At 42.0% G+C, this 12,140-nt stretch overlaps 2 non-coding genes across 2 annotated transcripts; one reads left to right on the forward strand and one right to left on the reverse strand.

Annotated features, from left to right (window-relative positions):
• Nucleotides 1-9,518: 9,518 nt before the first annotated feature.
• Nucleotides 9,519-9,592, forward strand: TRNAI-AAU (transfer RNA isoleucine (anticodon AAU)). The gene has a single exon. It is a non-coding gene; the product is annotated as a tRNA-Ile (tRNA).
• A 1,952-nt stretch (nucleotides 9,593-11,544) lies between these two features.
• Nucleotides 11,545-11,618, reverse strand: TRNAT-AGU (transfer RNA threonine (anticodon AGU)). The gene has a single exon. It is a non-coding gene; the product is annotated as a tRNA-Thr (tRNA).
• Nucleotides 11,619-12,140: the final 522 nt, after the last annotated feature.

Below are 12,140 nucleotides of genomic sequence, written 5' to 3' on the forward strand. Positions count from 1 at the left end.
CAACATGTTAATTCCATTCAAGTGGAGGCTGGCGGCCAAGATCAGTGCTTGAGTCGAGCTTTAGTCTGAACTGAGGGATCCTGGCTTCTCCAGGAGAAGGACAGTAGGGAGTGTGAGAGAGCAGGGTAGGAATAAGGGGGGGGGGGAGAAGAAGGACAGTAGGACAGCCACTATCCATCCATCTCATTGAGGATCCTCCTTTTCATTAAGCATGACATCCTTCTCCTTCTCCAGGATAGCCTATCCTTCCTGATAACATGCCCAACATAAGGGAGATGAAGTCTTGCTATCCTTTCTTCCATGGGGCATTCTGGCTGTGTTTCTTACAAGACAGCTTGGTTCATTCTTTTGCTAGTCCATGGTATTATGCGTCTCCAATTCCATGATTCAAGTACATCCACTCTTCCTTTTCCATGGTCCACTTTTCACATTCATACGAGCAGCCGTTCTCAACCTGTGGGCTGCTACCTCTTTGGGGGTCGAACGACCCTTTCATAGGGCTCACCCAATTCATAACAGCAGCAAAAATACAGTTGAGAAGTAGCAACAAAATAATTTTATGATTGGGGGGGGTCGCCACAACATGAAGAACTGTATCAAAGGTTGTGGCAGTAGAAATGTTGAGAGCCACTGATACGAGGCAAGGGAAAAGACCATAGCTTGGCGCAGGCACATCTCAGTCCTCAGAGGGATGAGGAGGTGACAACACTTCAAGAGACTGACTACAATCTTTGTGCAGAGACTCACTCAGTTCCCGGATTGCGGGTGTGCAAGGGTGAGAGGTGAGAACCCTCACCTAGTGGTCCACCTAACCATCAATGGTGATGCATTCCTCCCCAAGACAGGGAATTAATTAGACCTTCTCCACTGGAGTCCAGGCTCTCCCAGAGTAGGCAGGAGGATGGCTGCAGTCAAGGGGCTAGGCAGAGGCAGGCCACAGACAAAACCCCAAGCTTCCAGTTCATACTCCACGGCCTCATCACAAAACACAAGTTCAAATATAAAAGCAATGAGACTATCACCATAGTGATCTCAGAGGGTCCCAAGGGGGTCCTGGCCCACCGAATTCAGTTCAGCGTGGGAATCGGGGGCAGACGTGAAGGTGCCTATTGCAGCCAGCTGCCGCTTTCAGAAAGCTCTTGGCATGGAGAGAGAAACGTGATCTCCGGGCATCTCCACAATGGGAATTTCTGGAGACTCTCTGGAACCGATTCATAAGCTTTCTACCCTGGAAAACACTTCAGACCAAATTTAGTTGGCTTACTGCCGTCTTTTCAGGAGGGAAAAACAAATTTACTCGGCGGTCCCCTGACAATTAAAAAGGTTTATCCTGTATCCCACAATCCAGGATAAAGTGTAGCCCCCTTTTGTAGCCTCCCGGGACCGTCCCAACGCCGCCCCCGTCCCCGTGGGGGTGTGGTACGCCCACTTAGAGAGAGAGAGAGAGAGAGAGAGAGAGAGAGAGAGAGAGAGAGAGAGAGAGAGAGAGAGAGACTAGAACCCCAGGCTGGGGCCCATTAACTAGCAAACACTGGTAAGATTGAGTTACATAAACGGAGCGCGCCCGGGGTTCATCGTCCTTCTTTACTATCTGTAGTGAACAATTTCACCGGGGTTCAGCAGTGCACAATCTCACCTGGGCTTACCCAGGTGAAAATGGGCAAACTAGTAAAGAAAGCCAGCTAACACTGTGCGTACGTAGCACTGTGCGTACCTGCCTTTGTTCCCGGGTGATTGCGCAGCGTTTTGAGTATTTTTAGTAGCAGGAACAGTGTTCTAAGGTCTGTGAAGGCTCCCTACGTCAAGGTCTGCTCATTGGAATGCCAAGTCTTTGAACAGCTGCGCATTCGCGCTGGTCCTTTCCAAGAAAGAGAAAGGAAGCGCCTGCCTGTTTGGCGGGGTTCAGAAGAGTAGATATGAATAGGCTAAATTTCTTGCTAAACGGAGTTCATACCTGCTAAAAGAAAGGCGTGCGTTTTTTTTCTTTTCTGTTCCCTGGTTGATTGGGAACAGGTAAAGTAGGAAAATGGCAACATTTCTTCTTTCACTGGATCGCTACAACAGGAATCGCTTCTTGAAGTATCATTAGGGGGACCTTACTTACGTGGTAGTCATTTGGCTTCATTGGTTAGAGAGTAATGTTATCACTGCTGAGGTTGTGGGTTTGGTTCCCCATGGGGCCTATTGAGAATCTCGATGACATTTCTTATATTATATATCAATCTGTTTATAACTTAACTGTTCATTTCTTGCATTACATATCTAACTGTTCATTTTTTGTTATATATCTTTATAAATATATATATATAAAATTATCAACAATCTGGTTTAATCTCTCTAGAGAACCCTGTCTAACACAATGTACTACTGAGCCCTCCGTCCACATGTATGCAAACATCTTCTTGGTTTGAATGTATTGGGAATTTATAAATTGATGGAATATTGATTTTTATTTCACTCGCAGAGTGGGTCACCGTTTCAGACCATCATATCAGTGCTGGCAGTGTCCTTTTTTTCAGTTATCAGTCAGTAGAACATGCCTCTGTCATGAATCTTAGGTTTAGGTCTAAGCATCCTCCCGGGCCCACAGCAGTGCCACCAACAGACAACCTGTGGTGATCTACTGAGTGAACAAATCCTTGCCAACAGAGCACACTGTCAGTATCTGCATTTTGCCATTTTGATTCAGGAAAAGAGGTTCTTAATAGAATTTATAATTTGCATTTCACTGAAAATGAATGAGACTATTTTGTCACATGTATGTGGCATTTCATTTCCTTTTCTGTACATTGTTCTTTTGGCTTATTAACCTATGTTCTATAGGTTTGTTTATTCTTCTTTGACAAGCAGAATGTCTTCAAATATGAAGGTTTTTCAGTCATTTGTCGATGAGCCAAGCATATTCTAATTTGTTACTTGCTTGTTGTCTTATTAGGATGGATTTGCCAGGTACACAATTAAAATAATAATAATTACTATTTTTTTTGTGGTTTCTGACCTTTTGCTTTTCCACTTTCTGTCATAAAAACTCCTACTTGTACTTTAGTGTGTCTTGCCAGCCTTAATTCTAAGGAGCATTCTGGCTGTACTTCTTCCAGCATGAACTCTCTTGTTCTCTGGAAACCCATGACACCATCAATATTCTTCAATACCAGTAGAATTCAAATGCTTCGACTCTTCTCTAATTTTTATTTATTGTCCAGCTTTCACATGTGCATGAGGCTATTGAAAATAACGTCCATGGTGTGGCTCAGGGGCACCTGAGTCCGCAAAGTGACATATTGGAACACCGTAAAGAGGTCTCTTGCAGCAGATTTGCCCAGTGCAAATCAATGTCATTTGATTTCTTGACTGTTGCTTCCATGACTGCTGATTGTGGATTCAAGTCAAAGGAAATCCTTGACAACTTCAATATTTTCTCCATTTATCATGATGTTGTTTACTGGTCTAAATGTGAGGATTTTTGTTTTCCTTACATATATAGACACAGACATTCACATTTGTCAGCAAAGGTATATAGAAAATTATTTACAAGAGTTTAAATTACTTACAAATGTATTTAACAGAAATACATCAATTCAGTGCATGAAATGCTGCAAAGTATTATTGAAAAAATTAAAGAAGACCTAAATAAATGTCCAGATAGGCTATGTTTATGTATTGGAAGTCTCAATAATATTTACCTATTAATTATCCTTAATGGACCAATAAAGCCAAACTCATTGCCACCAAGTTGATATACTGACTCATAGCATCTCAATAGGACAGGTTAGAATTGCCCCTGTTGAGTTTCCTAAAAGAACTCTTTACCTCAGTAAAAAGCCTCATCTTTCTTCCACCAAGCTGCAGGAGGTTTCAAACTGCTGACTTTTCAGTTAGCAGCCCAATCGACCTATACATTGCAAAAAATTTCTATTAAAATTCTAGCAGTCTCTTTGGAGAAATTAGAAAATATTTAAAGTTTATATGAAAATGCAAATGATATGAAGTAGACAAAATAATATTTAAAAAATAAATTTGGAGGTTTATTACTAGTTGATTTCTAACTTACTGTAAATTGATAAAATCAAGACAGTCTGGAGTCCTGTAAGAATTGACATATTTTTGGTCTACTACTATAGGGTATAGAAATAGACTCATGTTTATGCTGTCAACTGATTTTGACAATGGACCTAAAACAATTAGATGGGGAAAATAGTCTTTTCAATATACTTGCATAAGGAGACTGGTGGTACTGTAGAGCATTGGGCTGCTGACATCAGAGCAGATAGTTCAAACCCACGAGCCATCCTCTGTGAGAGAAAGAAGAGGGTGCTTACTCTATATGGTGAGGTGTGAGGAATGCGAGCTGTGATGGTTACAGTTATTGTCAACTTGTCGGGGTCATGATTCTCAGTACTGGATTGGCAGTTTCGTGATGATGTAATTTGACGTTTATGCAATGATGTAGTCATTCTCCATTTGTGATCCACGCTTCACTGAATGTTGATTTTCTCATAAATACCTACTCTTTGGAACCTAACTACATTGATAAGTGAGGAGTCGGTGAAATGATAGTATAAAAAATGACTACTCTTGTGATAAGAGTGTACGAGTCACCAATAAAATGAATTTTATAAAATAAAACTTTCTCTATATGCCTAAAAAGAGAAAATTAAAAATAAATGACTACTCATATGAAAAGGTATGCACCTTCACCCATATCTAACATGCTTCAGAGGAATAAAATCCAGACAAATAAGCTTTAATGAAAAAAACTTAATCCTATAATGCATGTGGGAGTTACCAGTGGAAAATAGCTTTACATGCTATGTATATAAGAATTTTTCTTGAGACACAAAAATTAGTAAATTAGATTTAAAATTTTTTAAATGTCTCCTTCCAGAAAACATCATTAATTAAATAAATAGGCAAGGCACAGATAAGGAGAAAATATTTTTAAAACATGTTGTTGCTAGGTACCATTAAGACAGTTCCACCCCCAGCAACCCTGTGTATAACCGAACAAAACACTGCCTGGTCCTGTGCTTTCTTCACATGTCTCACAGATGATATCCATATTATATAACATATTGCTACAACTCAAGGTAGGCCCCACCAAAACTACCCAATTCAATAAAAGAGATACTTCAAAAAGGAATATACATGAACACCCAATAAGCACACAGCAAAGTAGCATCATTATTAATCAGAGAAATACACTCTAAGGCTAAAAGAAATGTCATTACCTACCGATTGGAGTGGCTAAAATTTAAAACATTGAAAATGTCAACTGCGGTGGTTGGCTGAGGAGCAACCAAAACTCTCAAGCATTGATGGTGAGTATCTAAAAGGATAAGCCTCTTTGGAAAATGCTTCCAATTTCTCATAAACTTATATATGCACTTACACTTGAACCCAGCCATTCCACATCTAAGTATCCAGAAATGAAAACATGATTTGAAAAGACTTAAAAAGACTGTAGAGAAATCTTATCCTCAAATCTGCAAATCCCATGTTCTTTAAATGTCATCTACACATAAATGGACAAACTAATTACAGAATATTCATAAAATGACATACTATACCCTATAACTAGGAATCATTCTTAAAAGCAACGTGAATGGATTTCATTCGCATGATGCTGAGTGAAAGAAGCAGTATATAAAAGAGTAAATCGAATATGGTTCAATTTAGATGAATATCTAGGGCAGGTCAAACTAATTTCATCTTTAAAAATCAATCAGAGCAGTAGCAGCCTCTGCCGGGCTGGGAAGGAATGGAGTCGACTTAGAAAGGACACAGGACACCTTCCGGGAGATGGAAATGTTCTCTGGAATGACAGCGATGTGGGGTGCGCGGGTTGCACGGCTCATTTTTCAGAATTGCCCATGAGAGTCCGGTGCTTTGATACATGTATCTTTTTCCTGTAATGATAATAAAAACACCATCAATGGCAATGGAGAAGGATAAAATGGAAAGGACAGAATGCTCATTGGTGACGCGTGGGTGACAAATGCATGATTGTTTACTATTTGTTTTGGTTCTTTTGCACATGTCTGAAAAGTCTCATCACACAATGTTTCAAATCCCTCCATGAACAACTAACTGTGCCATGAGAGACAGCTTGGACAGTGCCATTATTGAACATTTGTTCAAAGATTTCATAGAAGAATACTAAATTTAAAAAAAGGAGGGGGGATAAAGAATAGAATTTGAATTCTCACCGACTCCATACTTTCGGGAGCCGTGAAGGTTAAATGAATCGCTGAAACTATGTCGGACAATAATCCTTAAACTTTGGACCGAAGCTATTCCTTGAAAAGTCTTCATAAGACCACAAAACAGTTTAGCCTAACTAGTTAAAAGTGTCCATTTTATAAAAGCTAGTGAAGTTTTGCATTAAAAAAAGTGTCCATTTGCAGCACTGTGCAAGGACTATCTAGTTGAGATCACATTGGCAACAGCCAACTGAAAAGATTCCATGGGAATTTTAGGGAACAGGACTTTATGCTAATTGTGGAGCAACCACTCAAAACAGAAGTATGCAAAAGTTCACCCACCTCGAAGGATATAATACATACCACTACACGCTTACTGTAAAAGCTGTTGAATTTTGTTTTATACATATTCTCAACAACAAAGTAAGAACGATCGCATATTCAAACGTTTTAGTTCGTCATATCTTACCCCCATTGAATCGCTGAGCTTTATTCCATTTTAGACCCTCTTTTCAAACGTTCAGATTCTGGGATAAAGATTAAAGGTCGTACTGAAAGGTCACGGGAGGGGAGGGTGTCAACTCTTCAAACCCCTTAAAGGGCACCTCCCACAATTTATGGACGTCGGTTGGTGTTTTTCCCAAGCCCTTACTTTGATTTTGTCTCAGCTCCTCTACTCTGTTGAAGAAACACTTTGAGTATTTCGCTGTTCACCAAAAGGCTCTAACTCACCAGCATTTCCGCGGGAGGAAAGATCAGGTTTTCTGCTCAGAGCAGCCAATGCACAGAGAGGACCGCAGGGTCGGGCCCCACCACGAGACACGACGTCCCTCACTGACCCACGACGTCCCTCACTGACCCACGACGTCCCTCACTGACCCACGACGTCCCTCACTGACCCATAGCGCTATTGGGGACAGCACTGGAGACTGTACCCGGTCTGCCCCGTGCACAGCGGCGGGAAACGCAAGGGAGTGCAACAGGGCAGCCAAATAACCAAGTCCCCGAGGACTCCTGAAAACAGACCTCGGACTTGGGGTCAGGGCTTCGCACCTCATCAGACTTGATCTGAAAACACACATAAGGGTTAGCAGACAGACCTGGAACAACCTTTTTTTTTCTGCCTTGTTTTGGTTTTTGTTTGTTTTTCTTTTGCCCTCTGTCTACCTATGTAAAATAGGCAGGACGAACCATCCTGAGGAGAAAACAACGGACCACCGGTTCCAGGGGGACGTGGGAGAAAAGGGGCCCGGGAGGCGGAGTGAGTGGGGAGCCAGGAAACTCAGGGATATGGGAACCACAAGAGATCTAAAATTGATGGCAAGGAGGGTGTATAATCTGGTGGGGCTTAATCTAGTGCAATGTATCGGAAAGGAATTACTGAGAGCCAAACGGAGAGTGAGCATGATAGTGGGATAAAAGGAAGATGAAAGGAAATAGAGGAAAGAGATTGGGGGCAAAAGCGATTTATAAATGTATAGCAATAGGCATGCATATATGTAAATTTACTAATTTATAATGAAAGGGATAGAGACCAATGCACATGTATTTTTATGATAAGTAGTAAGATAGCAGACGCACTTTGGTCCTCTACTCAAGGCCTCTCTTAACACAGGAACACTTTGTTCTGATAACCTGGCACTTTTTGATAATCACCTTCCTGACAAGATCGCTGAAGACAAAATGGGTGCACGAGCAAATGGGGTGAAGAGAGCGGATATCAAAAGATACAACGTCTGGGGTCCTAAAGGCTTGAAGTTAAACAAGCAGCCATCCAGGAGGGAAGCAAATAAACCCACATGGAAGAAGCACACCAGCCTGTGTGACCATGAGGTGTCCACAGGATCAAGTATCAGGCATTAAAAGATCCCAAACAAACCATTATATTGATGTGAACAGCAGGTTTGCTGTGGAGACGCAAAGCCCATCAGTAGACAATTGGATACCCGTCCCCCCGCCACGCCGGCCCGCCCCCCGTCCCCACCACCACCTGCAAGTGTTACAAGGAAGGGATGATTCAACCAAGATGCAGTAGAGCACGAACGACACACACCATTCCTCTAGTTCCTGAATGTTTCCTCGAGCCTCCCTCGCCCCGCGCCCCCTCCCCCACTTCACCCCCCCCTACCCCCGCACCGTGCCCACTACGATGACTCAGTTCTACCTTACAAAAGCAGCTAGAACCGAGAATACACATTTAGGAGAGGAGACGGGTCAGTCAGGGTGCGATGTAGTACCGATGAAGAACACAGCTTTCCCCCAGATCCTGGATGCTTCCTCCCCCCAACTATCATGATCCGAATTCTACCTTGCAGGGCTGGATAGGGCAGAGGTTGTACACTGGTACATATGGGAGCTGGAGGCTCAGGGAACCCAGGGTGGACGATACCTTCAGGACCAGGGGTGTGAGGGGCGATACTGGGAGAGTGGAGGGTGCGTGGCTTGGAAAGGGGGAACTGATTACAAGGATCCACATGTGACCTCCTCCCTGGGAGATGGACGGCAGAGAAGGGGGGAGGGAGACTCCGGATAGGGCAAGATATGACAAAATAACAATCCGTGGGTTATCAAGGGCTCATGAGGGAGGGGGGAGCGGGGAGGGAGGGGAAAAAAAAGAGGACCTGAGTGGAGAGCAAATGCTTTGAGTGATTAGGGCAAAGAATGTACGGATGTGCTTTATACAATTGATGTATGTATATGTGTGGATTGTGATAAGAGTTGTATGAGCCCCTAATAAAATGTAAAAAAAGAAAAAAGGAAATAGTGACATAAACCAAAAAAAAAAAAGGAACAGTAGTGGTAATAGTGATATCATGAGGGGGATGGTCAGGGAGGGGGAAGAGGAAGAAAGGTGGGATCCATCACAAGGTTGGATAGTCCACCACCGCCCCACCGCCCCACCGCCAAGGGGATGAATAACATAAATGTGGGTGAAGGGAGACAAAGGATAATATAAGATTTGAAATAACAATAATATATAGTTGATCAAGGATTCACGAGGTTAGACACGATATATAATAGCAATATAACATTGATCAAGGATTCATAAGGGTGGGTGAGGATGAGGAAAAAAGAGGAGCTTATACCAAGGGCTCAAGTAAAAAATGCTTTGGAAATGATGATGGCAACATATGTACAAATATGCCTGATACAATTGATGCGTATGGAATGTAATAAGAGCTGTAAGAGCCCCCAATATAATAATTTTTAAAAATCAGTCTTAGAAACTCTTTAAGGTCATTTTACTTTGTCCTGAGACCACTGTGACTAAGTATCGATCTTTGAAATGGGAACTAGAAACGTGCACTACCGTGGGTTGGCCGGTTAGCTCAGTTGGTTAGAGCGTGGTGCTAATAACGCCAAGGTCGCGGGTTCGATCCCCGTACGGGCCAATAACAAGTCGCTCACATTTTAGCAGAAATAGTTATTAAAATGTATTTACAATCAGTTGATTCACCAAAAACTCTTAGCCTAGATGTAGTCTTTCCATTTTTTTAATGAGGGCTTTTAAAATATCAATATTATCAAAGACCTCACTTTCTAGACAGGATTGAACTCTCATTTTCATTGTGATTGCAAACATTTGTAACAGTGCCTTAGGTCTCCATAGGGTGTTACTGGGATATTGTGGAAATGTGTGAGACTTTTTGGTTGTCATCACAACGGGCTGATTCTGTAGGGCTATCGTCACTGCGATTTGAGGTACTAGATATACTGTAATATGTACACCTCGCCCCAACAGTTGCTGTATGAGACTGACAAGCAGACATCTTCAATTATGGTTGTTCCTTTGATGACTCTGAAGACCTGCTCTGATTTAAGCAACAGCTAAAAACATTGCACTCCGTAGCAGTCCCAACAAAGTTGAAGTTTCATGACAATTGAAAGACTCTCAAAGCCGCTTCTTTTCTTGGTGGTGTAGTGGTTACATGTTGAGCTGAGGCACATGGTTGGCAGTTCAAATCCACCAGCAGCTCATCTGGAGCAGGACCAGGCTTTCTACTCCCATTAACACTTCGAGCCTGGGAAACCCACAAGCTCACTGGAGTCAACGTTAACTCGATGGCAGTGAATTTGGTTTGGAGCTGGCAGAATTCCTTACAGTGAGTGTCCTTTTACACGAGAGTCATATAAAGACAGTTGTCCCATGAAAGAAGCAAAGGCTGAGTTGGTCTAGGATTGAACATCCATAGCCGGTTCTGCGACACTGGACTGCTACAAGTGACTGCACACTGGACACTTTACAAAGAGGCTCCCAAAGCCAATGGTTCAGTGTAAACAGAAATAAGAACCGCACAATTGCGTGTGTGGATTAGTAAGTTAAAAACAAAACAAATAAAAACTCACAGCCATCAAGTCCATTCTGGCCCACAGAGACTCTCTAGGCAGGGTGGGACTGCTCATTTTATTATCTGACTGTAAATGCACCAAGATTTCTCAGGTTTAAAAGTTTGTTTATTTTTAAATTTAAAAATTGTGTGCTGTGTCATTAATTCTTCTTGTTCTTCTCTTTCAAGCGCAATCATGGTACTTTTCCATCGAAAACTTTGCTATAGCCTAGAGTCCTTCATCACACAGAAAGAAGGAATCCGTTTTTATAAGTATTCAATGTACTTAATTGTTAGAACTTTCACCTTGCTCTTTCCCCCTTCAGTAGGGTTTGACGAGAGGCAGATGAGTAAAAGTTGGCGCGGAAAATAGCGGTCAGCATGTAAAAGTATAGGACTCAGCAGGGCAATCATTGAAATGAGATCACTCGTCTTGCTCTACAATGTGTGGTCCATAAGACAACAGAAGAGATAACCCCTGGGCATTTGTTAGAAAGACAGGATCACAGGCCCCACCCCAGGCCTGGTGCATTGCAAGCTGCATTTGAACAGATCTTTGGGTGATGCATAAGCTCACGACGTTTTGAGACCTCGTGGCATTAATGCCAACAAGCTATTTGGTGCGCATGTTCTAAAGAGTTCATTGAGATGGGAAAACTTAATTAGTCGTTTCATAAGCCAGGCAATGTCCCATGCAAAAATGAAGACAGTCATTGAGATTGCAAGAAAGCTAAGTGACAAGTGTCTGAGACGTAAACTGTAAATGGTAAAGGAAGCTAAGCCCAAGAAGGAAATGTCGCTAATTTTCGGCAATTCCATCCTTATTCTCCTGAGATTAGAACAAGTGTTCTGAGCCCCTGAGTCTCCAGCATAGATTTTGCTGGTGTTTTTTTTAATTACTTTATTGGGGAGGCTCATACAACTCTTATCACAATCCATACACATCAATTGTGTATTTGCTGGTCTTTTAATCATAAGGTTTTGGGACAGTAGCTATAAAATGTGCTCTTTAAAAGAGGCCCTGCTGGGATTTGAACCCAGGATCTCCTGTTTACTAGACAGGCGCTTTGACCAACTAAGCCACAGAGCCAACAACTAGAGAATGCCTCCTTTACATATCTTTTCAAGATTATGCAACTTTCCTGTCTATATGATCTAGATCTGAAGAACATTTGAGGGGTTGGGAGGGAGTATGGAAATACATTTAAAACAATATTTATAAAGAAAAATCTTGCTTTACTTCCTCGGCCCAAAGATACAGAGCAGTAATAATCTACTAAGAAAAAAAAAACCAAACAATTTTAGCCACCGGTCTTTGAAATCATTTAACCTCTTAAGAGTTATTACACCTTCCTATGGGAGGTATCTCTCAGTTTCAAATCTGCATTAAGGGGTAATGGTATGCAGTTGTCATATTGGCTATAGCATTGAAAATTGTTGGGAGGCTAAACTGAGGGAACACGTGAAGCCTTTGGCAAAAACAGAGGCTCTGGAACACTGCTGTTTTCATCTCTTGATTCCAGCTCATTGCATACATATATAGTATGTGATACACACACATATCAGAGCAAACTCACTGCCATAGAGGCAATGTTTGCTCATCTCGCCCCTA

This window comes from Tenrec ecaudatus, chromosome 1, assembly GCF_050624435.1.
Source record: "Tenrec ecaudatus isolate mTenEca1 chromosome 1, mTenEca1.hap1, whole genome shotgun sequence".
NCBI lineage: Eukaryota > Metazoa > Chordata > Mammalia > Afrosoricida > Tenrecidae > Tenrec > Tenrec ecaudatus.